Source organism: Solanum lycopersicum, chromosome 11 (genome assembly GCF_036512215.1).
Source record: "Solanum lycopersicum chromosome 11, SLM_r2.1".
NCBI lineage: Eukaryota > Viridiplantae > Streptophyta > Magnoliopsida > Solanales > Solanaceae > Solanum > Solanum lycopersicum.
In genome coordinates, this window is record NC_090810.1 from 21354076 (window position 1) to 21362575 (window position 8500).

General features: G+C 52.5%; 1 non-coding gene and 1 pseudogene across 1 annotated transcript; both read right to left on the reverse strand.

Annotated features, from left to right (window-relative positions):
• Window positions 1–2599: 2599 nt before the first annotated feature.
• Window positions 2600–7787, reverse strand: LOC138339781 (28S ribosomal RNA; annotated as a pseudogene).
• A 208-nt stretch (window positions 7788–7995) lies between these two features.
• Window positions 7996–8151, reverse strand: LOC138339891 (5.8S ribosomal RNA). Its single transcript, XR_011212769.1, has one exon. It is a non-coding gene; the product is annotated as a 5.8S ribosomal RNA (ribosomal RNA).
• Between the last annotated feature and the right edge of the window lie 349 nt (window positions 8152–8500).

Here is an 8500-nt window from a genome sequence, read left to right on the forward strand (position 1 = left end):
TGGAATGCCACGCCCGACGCCGTCCGACCGTGTGTGCTGTCCAAAGGTGGTAATTGCATGTCACGCCCAACGTCGTTCGACCGTGTGTGCTGTCCAAAGGCGGTGATGTCATGCAACGCCCGATGTCTTTCGATTGTGGGTGCTGCCTTAAGGCGATGCTGGCATGCCACGTCCAACGTCGTTCGACCGTGTGTGCTGCCCAAAGGTGATGATGACATGCCACCCTCGACGTCGTTCGACCGTTTGTGCTGCTCAAAGGCAATGATGGCATGCCACGCCTGACGTAGTTCGACCGTGTGTGCTGCCCAAAGGAGATGATGGCATTACATGCCCGATGTCGTTCGACCGTGTGTGCTGTCCAAAGGCGGTGATGGCATGTAACGCCCGACGCCGTTTGACCGTGTGTGCTGTCAAAAGGCGGTGATTTCTTGCCACGCCCGACATTTTTCGACCATGTGTACGGCCCAAAGGCGATGATGGCATGCCCTACCTGATGTCGTTCGACCATGTGTGCTATCCAAAGGCAGTGATGGCATGTCACACTTGACGTCGTTCGACCGTGTTTGCTGTCCATAGGCTATGATTCATGCCACGCCCAACGTCGTTCGACCGTGTGTGCTACCCAAAGGCGATGATGGCATGCCACGCTCGACGTAGTCCTACCGTGTGTGTTGTCCAATGGCGGTGATGGCATGCCACGCCCAACGTCATCCCACCATGTGTGCTGTCCAAGGGCGGTAATGGCATGTCACGCCTGACATCGTGTGACCATCTGTGCTGCCGAAAGGTGATGATAGCATGACACGCCCAAGGTCGTCCTTCTGTGTGTGTTGTCCCTAGGCGTTGATGGCATGCCACGCTCTATGTTGTCGACCGTATTTCCCGTCCAAGGGCGATGATGGAATGCCACGCCCGACGCCATCCGACTGTGTCAGCTAGTCCAAAGGCAATGATGGCATGCCACGCCCGACGTCGTTCCACCGTGTGTGTTTTCTAAAGGCGGTGATGTCATGTCACGCCTGACGTCGTTCTACTGTGTGTGTTGTCCAATGGCGGTGATGGCATGCCACGCCCGACGTTGCCGACCGTGCAAGCAGTCCAAGGGCGGTGATGTCATGCCACGTCCGACGTTGTTTGAACATTTGTTCTGCCTCAAGGCGATGATGGCATGCAACACTCAACATCGTTCAACCGTGTGTGCCTACCCCAAGGCGGTGATGTCATGCCACGCCTGACGTCGTTAGACCGTGTTTGCTGTCCAAAGGTGGCGATGTCCTACCACGCCTGACGTCGTTTGACCATTTGTACTGCCTTAAGGCGATAATTGCATGCCACGCCCAACATAGTTCGACCGTGTGTGCTGTCCAAAGGCGGTGATAGCATGTCACGCTCGACGTCGTTCCATTGTGTGTGTTATCCAAAGGCGGTGATGTCATGCCACGCTCGACGTCGTTCGACTGTGTGTGCTGTCCAAAGGCGATGATGGAATGCAACGCCTGACGTCGTTCGACCATGTTTGCTTCCCAAACGCGATGATGGCATGCCACGCCCCACGTCATTCGACCGTGTGTGCTGCCCAACGCGATGATGGCATGCCACGCCCGACGTAGTCCGACCGCGTGTGCTGCCCAAGGGTAGTGAGGTAATGCCACGCCCGACGTCGTTTGACCATGTGTGCTGTCCAAGGGCGGTGATGTCATGCCACGCGCGACGTTGTAAGACCGTGCGTGCAGTCCATGGGCGGTGATGTCATGCCACGCCCGACGTAGTCCTACCGTGTGTGCTATCTAAGGGCTATGATGTCATACAACGCCCGACGTCGTCCGACCGTGTGTGCTGTCCAAGGGCGGTGATGTTATGCCACGACCGACGTTGCCGGTTGTGTGCTGTCCAAGGGCGGTGATGTCATGCCACGTCCGACGTCATCCAATCGTGTGTGCAGTCAAAGGGCAGTGATGTCATGCCATGCCAGACGTCGTTCGACCGTGTGTGCTGTCCAAGGGCGGTGATGTCATGTCATGCCCGACGTCGTCCGACCGTGTGTGCTGTCCCAGGGCGGTGATGGCATGCCACGCCCGACGTCGTTCGACCGTGTGTGCTGTCCAAGGGCGGTGATGGCATACCACGCTTGACGTGATTCGACCGTCTGAGCAGAACAAGGGCGTATTTTGGAGTCCATGCCTGTTCTGCGCAGGACCTGTCTGATGCCGCTTGGCCGCGAACGTGCTGTGTACGCAGACTCATTTTCCCCTTGACATCTAACTTGGATTTAAAAATCGCACCTGACATTCCGAAAAGCTCTTATAGTGACATGTCATTAGTCCCTTAATATGTCATTAGGCTTGATTAGTGAACTTAATGTCACGAAAACCTCGCAACAGGGCTTAGTTATTGGAAAAGTGTTTGATCGTCGTAGAACGTATAGCTCAACACTTTGCGGCAGACTAATGAACTTCACGTGCCATGTTACTTCCGGTACATATATTTCAACACTTAGTTATTTTTTCCCCTTCCAAGGATGCAAGCAGCACGCGAGCCTCTCATTTGAAAACTTAGAAATGGTTGGATTTGATTTTGGGGGAGGGGGAGTGTGGGGGGGACGAATCGGAGCGACAAAGGGCTGAATCTCAGTGGATCGTGGCAGTAAGGCTACTTTGCCACTTAATAAACCCTGTCGGGTATTTAAGTCTTCTACAAAGGATTCTACCCGCCGCTCGATGGAAATTGTACTTCAAGGCGGTCACCGCGACGCTTCCGTCGCAGCGACTTAGCCAATGATTCGTGCCCTTGGGGGACATAGGCCCCTACTGCGGTTCGGCAAGCGGACGGCGGGTGCATGCGTCTCTTCTAGCCCGGAATCTGACTTAGAGGCGTTAAGTCATAATCCCGCACACGGTAGCTTCGCACCACTGGCTTTTCAACCAAGCGCGATGGACAATTGTGTGAATCAACGGTTCCTCTCTTACTAGGTTGAATTACTATTGCGACACTGTCATCAGTAGGGTAAAACTCACATGTCTCACGACGGTCTAAACCAAGCTCACGTTCCCTATTGGTGAGTGAATAATCCAACACTTGGTGAATTCTGCTTCACAATGATAGGAAGAGCCGACATTGAAGGATCAAAAAGCAATGTCGCTATGAACGCTTTGCTGCCACAAGACAGTTATCCCAGTGGTAACTTTTCTGACACTTCTAGCTTTGAATTCCGAAGGTCCAAAGGATCGTTAGGCCTTTCACAGTTCGTATTCATAATTGAAATCAGAATCAAACGAGCTTTTACCATTCTTTACGCCACGAGATTTCTGTTCTCATTGAGCTCATCTTAGGACACCTGCGTTATCTTTTAAAAGATGTGCCACCCAAGTGAAACTCCCCACCTGACAATGTCTTCCTCCCGGATCGACCCGCGAAGTGAGCCTTTGGTCCAAAAAGAGGGGCAGTGCCCCACTTCCAATTCACAGAATAAGTAAAATAACATTAAAAGTAGTGGTATTTCTTTTTCGCCTTTCGACTCCCACTTATATTACACCTCTCAAGTCATTTGATTAAGTCGGACTAGAGTCAAGCTCAACAGGGTCTTCTTTCCCCGCTGATTCTGCCAAGCCCGTTCCCTTGGCTGTGGTTTCAATGGATAGTAGACAGGGACAGTGGGAATCTCGTTAATCCATTCATGCGCGTCACTAATTAGATTATGAGGCATTTGGATACCTTAAGAGAGTCATAGTTACTCCCGCCGTTTACCCGCGCTTGGTTGAATTTCTTCACTTTGACATTCAGAGCACTGTGCAGAAATCACATTGCGTAAACATCCGTTGGGACCATCGCAATGCTTTGTTTAAATTAAACAGTCGGATTCCCCTTGTCCGTACCATTTCTGAGTTGGTTGTTCGACGCCCAAGAAAGGCCCCCGAAGGAACCGCTCCCAGTCCTTCCCCCGTCCGGCGCGCGGCGACATGCTCTCGTCGCGGAAGCAGCTCGAGCAGTCCACCGACAGCCGATGGGTTCGGGACTTGGACCCCCGTGCACAGCCCTCAGAGCCAATCCTTTTCCCAAAGTTACAGATCCATTTTGCCAACTTCCCTTGCCTACATTGTTCCATCGACCAGAGGTTGTTCACCTTGGAGACATGATGCGATTATGAGTACGACTAGGCATGGACGACATTCGATCCTCCGGATTTTCAAGGGCCGCCGGGAGAGCACCGGACACCACGCGATGTGCGGTGCTCTTCGAGCCGGTGGAACCTACCTCAGGCTGAGCCGGTTCCAGGGGGTGCAGGCTGTTAAACAGAAAAGATAACTCTTCTCGAGGCTCCCGCCGACATCTCCGGACAGGCCCCTATCCATACATGGCCTTACATGCACTGTGCATGTGGCGCCTAGAGTTCGACATAACAGGAGCTCAAGAACTCGCCACTAGCCGAAAGCACTGCCGTTTCCACACCAAACACCATTATAAACTGATCTAGAGAAGTTCCCTCGGCGGCGCACGATCGCCCCGCAGATGTCGCTGGCATGTTTTTGTAAGCGCCCAAAGGCATAGCACGGACGAGCCATGCATGTCGTCAAGCGCCCGTGCAGCACGCCTACTAACCTCACAAGACGCCCGTGACGTCCACCTTGTAACGCCTCAGTCGCCCCGCAGACGTCGTCGGCATGTGTTTGCAAGCGCCCAACAGCGTAGCACGGAAGAGCCATGCATGCAATCAAGCACCCACGCAACACGCCTACTAAGCCCACATGACGCCCTTGATGTCTACCTCCTTTCACCTCAGTTGCCCCACAGACGTCGCTGTCATGTTTTTGTTGAAGCCCAACGGCGTAGCATGGACAAACCATGCATGCCATCAAGCGCCCGCGCAGCACACCTACTAAGCCCACAGGACGCCCATGACGTCCGCCTGCCACCGCCTCAAATGCCCCGCAGACGTCGCGGGCTTGTTTTAGTAAACGCCGAACGGCGTAGCACAGATGAGCCATGCATTCCATCTAGCGCCCATGCAGCGCGCCTACTAAGCCCATAGGACACCCTTGACGTTCGCCATCCTTCGCCTCAGCCGCCCCGCAAACGTCGCTAGCACATTTTTGTAGACGCCCAACGGCGTAGCATGGACGAGCCATGCATTGCATCAAGCGCCCACGCAGCACGCCTACTAAGCCCACAGGATGCCCTTGACGTCCGCCTGCCTTTGCCTCACTCGACCCGTCGACATCGCCGACGTGTTTTTGTAAATGCCCAACACTATAGCATGAACAAGCCATGCATGCCATCAAGCGCCCACGCAGCATGCCTACTAAGCCCAAAGGACGTCTATGTCGTCTGCCTGCCTGCGCCTCAGTCTACCTCCAACACCTCTACCCCCTTATATATGCTTAAAAAAGTTTTACCCATGCGACAGGAGTAGACATGGATTTTCCAGAGAATCATAATGGAAATGTACAACCCAAATATGCACGTTCAAAGGTACAAACACACATTAGCTTTCATAAATGACTTCAATATATATAAAAAAAATATTTTTCAACATTTTTTTTAATTTTTATTTTTTTTTGAAAATTCCGAAAAATTAGTAATAAATTAATAAAAAATGGGGAAAATATCAGAAAAAATATGAAATCAACTCCGAAAATTCACAAATAAATATGGGAACCTTAAAATAAAAAATTTAATAAATTTTAATTTTTAAAAGGAGACGTAAAAAATTAAAAAGCGTAAAAATAAATTATAAAATAATGATTAAAAGTCGGAAAAATACAGAAATGCTCGAAAACACTTCTAAACATGTCAAATTAATGATAAAATATATATTTGCACAAATAAAAGATGTTTCAATATCGTGCGAACTGTAAAAGTAATAAAAATGATGCGAAAGAGCCACGTTTGGTGGAAACGTTAGAGGATAGATAATGGAAAGTTGATGAATATGTTTGTTATGCATGGAGGTTGTTTCAAAATCCTTTGATTTATGTACGACATGAACATCCGCATCTATCATCTAGACTCGAACAATGTCGCGCAAGCCAAGACCGATGCGGGCAGGCCACGACTGACCACTGTGTGCAGGCACGTCCGACGATGGCCGACCGTTCGTGCTTTCCAAGGGCTATGATGGCATACCACGCCCGACGACGGCCGACCGTTTGTGCTGTCCAAGGACGATGATGGCATGCCACGCCCGACGCCGTCTTACCGTCTGTGTTGCCCAAGGGCAAAAATGGCATGCCACGCCCGACGTCGCCCGACCGTGTCAGCTAGTCCAAAGGCGATGATGGCATGCGACGCTCGATGTCGTCCGGCCGTGTCAGCTAGTCCAAAGGCGATGATGGCATGCCACGCCTGACGTCGTTTGACCGTGTGTGCTTTCCAAGGGTTATGATGGCATGCCACGCCCGACGACGGCTGACCCACCGCGCCCTCCTACTCATCGGGGCCAGGCACTTTCCCTGACGACCGGGTGTAGATTGCGCGCTTAAGCTCCATCCATTTTCGGGGCTAGTTGATTCGGCAGGCGAGTTGTTACACACTCCTTAGCGGATTTTGACTTCCATGACCACCGTCCTCCTGTCATTATTGACCAACACCCTTTGTGGGATCTAGGTTAGCGCGCAGTTTGGCACTGTAACCTGGCTTCCGATTCATCCTGCATCGCCAGTTATGCTTACCAAAAATGGCCCACTTGGAGCTCTTGATTCCGTGGCGCGGCTCAACAAAGTAGTCGCACCGTCCTACCTATTTAATGTTTGAGAATAGGTTGAGGGCATTGCGCCTCCGAGGCCTCTAATCATTGGCTTTACCCGATAGAACTCGCACACGAGCTCCACCTATACTCAGGGAAACTTCGGACGGAACCAGCTACTAGACGGTTCGATTAGTCTTTCGCCCCAATACCCAAGTCAGACGATCGATTTGCATGTCAGTATCGCTGCGGGCCTCCAACAGAGTTTCCTCTGGCTTCACCCCGCTCAGGCATAGTTCACCATCTTTCGGGTCCCGACAGGTATGCTCACACTCGAACCCTTCTGAGAAGATCAAGGTCAGTCGGCGGTGCACCCCTCAGGGGGATCCCACCAATCAGCTTCCTTACGCCTTACGAGTTTACTCGACCGTTGACTCGCACATATGTCAGATTCCTTGGTCCGTGTTTCAAGACGGGTCGAATGGGGAGCCCACAATCGGGGAGATGCCGAAGCACGCCGGAGGCGCGCGCTGCCTTCCACAATCTGGGAGAAGGGGTTCCATGGTCGTATTGAGAGCCCGGGATTTGGCCTCCCCACCAATCCACGTTGGTCCACACCCCGAGTCGATCGGTGGACCGGCTCTTCACCTTTCCACATCTGATCGGGGCACATCGCCGGCCCCCATCCTCTTCCCTCCCGATAATTTCAAGCACTCTTTGACTCTCTTTTAAATTCCTTTTCATCTTTCCCTTGCGGTAGTTGTTCGCTGTCGTTCTCTCACAAGTATTTAGCCTTGGACGGAATTTACCCCCCGTTTTGGGCTGCATTTCCAAACAACCCAACTCGTAGACAGAGCCTCGTGGTGCGATAGGGTCCTGTCACGACAGGGATCTCACCCTGTTCGGCGCCCCCTTCCAGGGGACTTGGGCCCGATCCGCCGCTGAGAACGCTTCTCCAAACTACAATTCAGACGATAGAGACGCCCGATTCTAAGGCTGGGTTGTTCCCGGTTTGCTCGCCGTTATTAGGGGAATCCTTGTAAGTTTCTTTTCCTCCGCTTATTGATATGCTTAAACTCAGCGGGTAATGCCGCCTGACTTGGGGTCGCGGTCGGAGCGCCTGGTGAGGCGCAGTGAGGGTCGGGGAGTCCGGACGCGTGACAGGCTGTAGTCGCGACAACAAGAGAGAATTGGATTTCAACAACCCCTTGCAGAGACGTCCGTCGACGTGGTCACATTTAGGCCGGGCGCACGGGAGGCCAAATTTTTCCCACGCGTTCAGCCTTGTGACGTGCACGGGAGGACAACGCGATGCGTGACGCGCAGGCAAACGTGCCCTCAGCCAAATGGCTTCGGGCGCAACTTGCGTTCAAAGACTCAATGGTTCACGGGATTCTGCAATTCACACCAAGCATCGCATTTCGCTACCTTCTTTATCGATGCGAGAGCCGAGATATTCGTTGTCGAGAGTCGTTTGTGTTATCAGAGCAGCGCGCATCCCCCCATGATCCGTGAACAGGGAGCGAGGGGAGCGCTGTCTATTGTAGTATTCCTTGGCGCTTTCCGCGCCGGGGTTCGGTTGTCGCCCGAAGAGCTTGCGCGCGTCGGGCGACAGGAGGGAGGCGCACAACTAGCAAGCACCGCCCCCATGTGTTTAAAATGAGCTCGTAGGTCATTCTACTGTACAGGTTTCGACAATGATCCTTCCGCAGGATCACCTATGGAAACCTTGTTACGACTTCTCCTTCCTCTAAATGATAAGGTTCAATGGACTTCTCACGACTTCGCGGGCAGCAAACCACCCATGTCGCCGCGATTCAA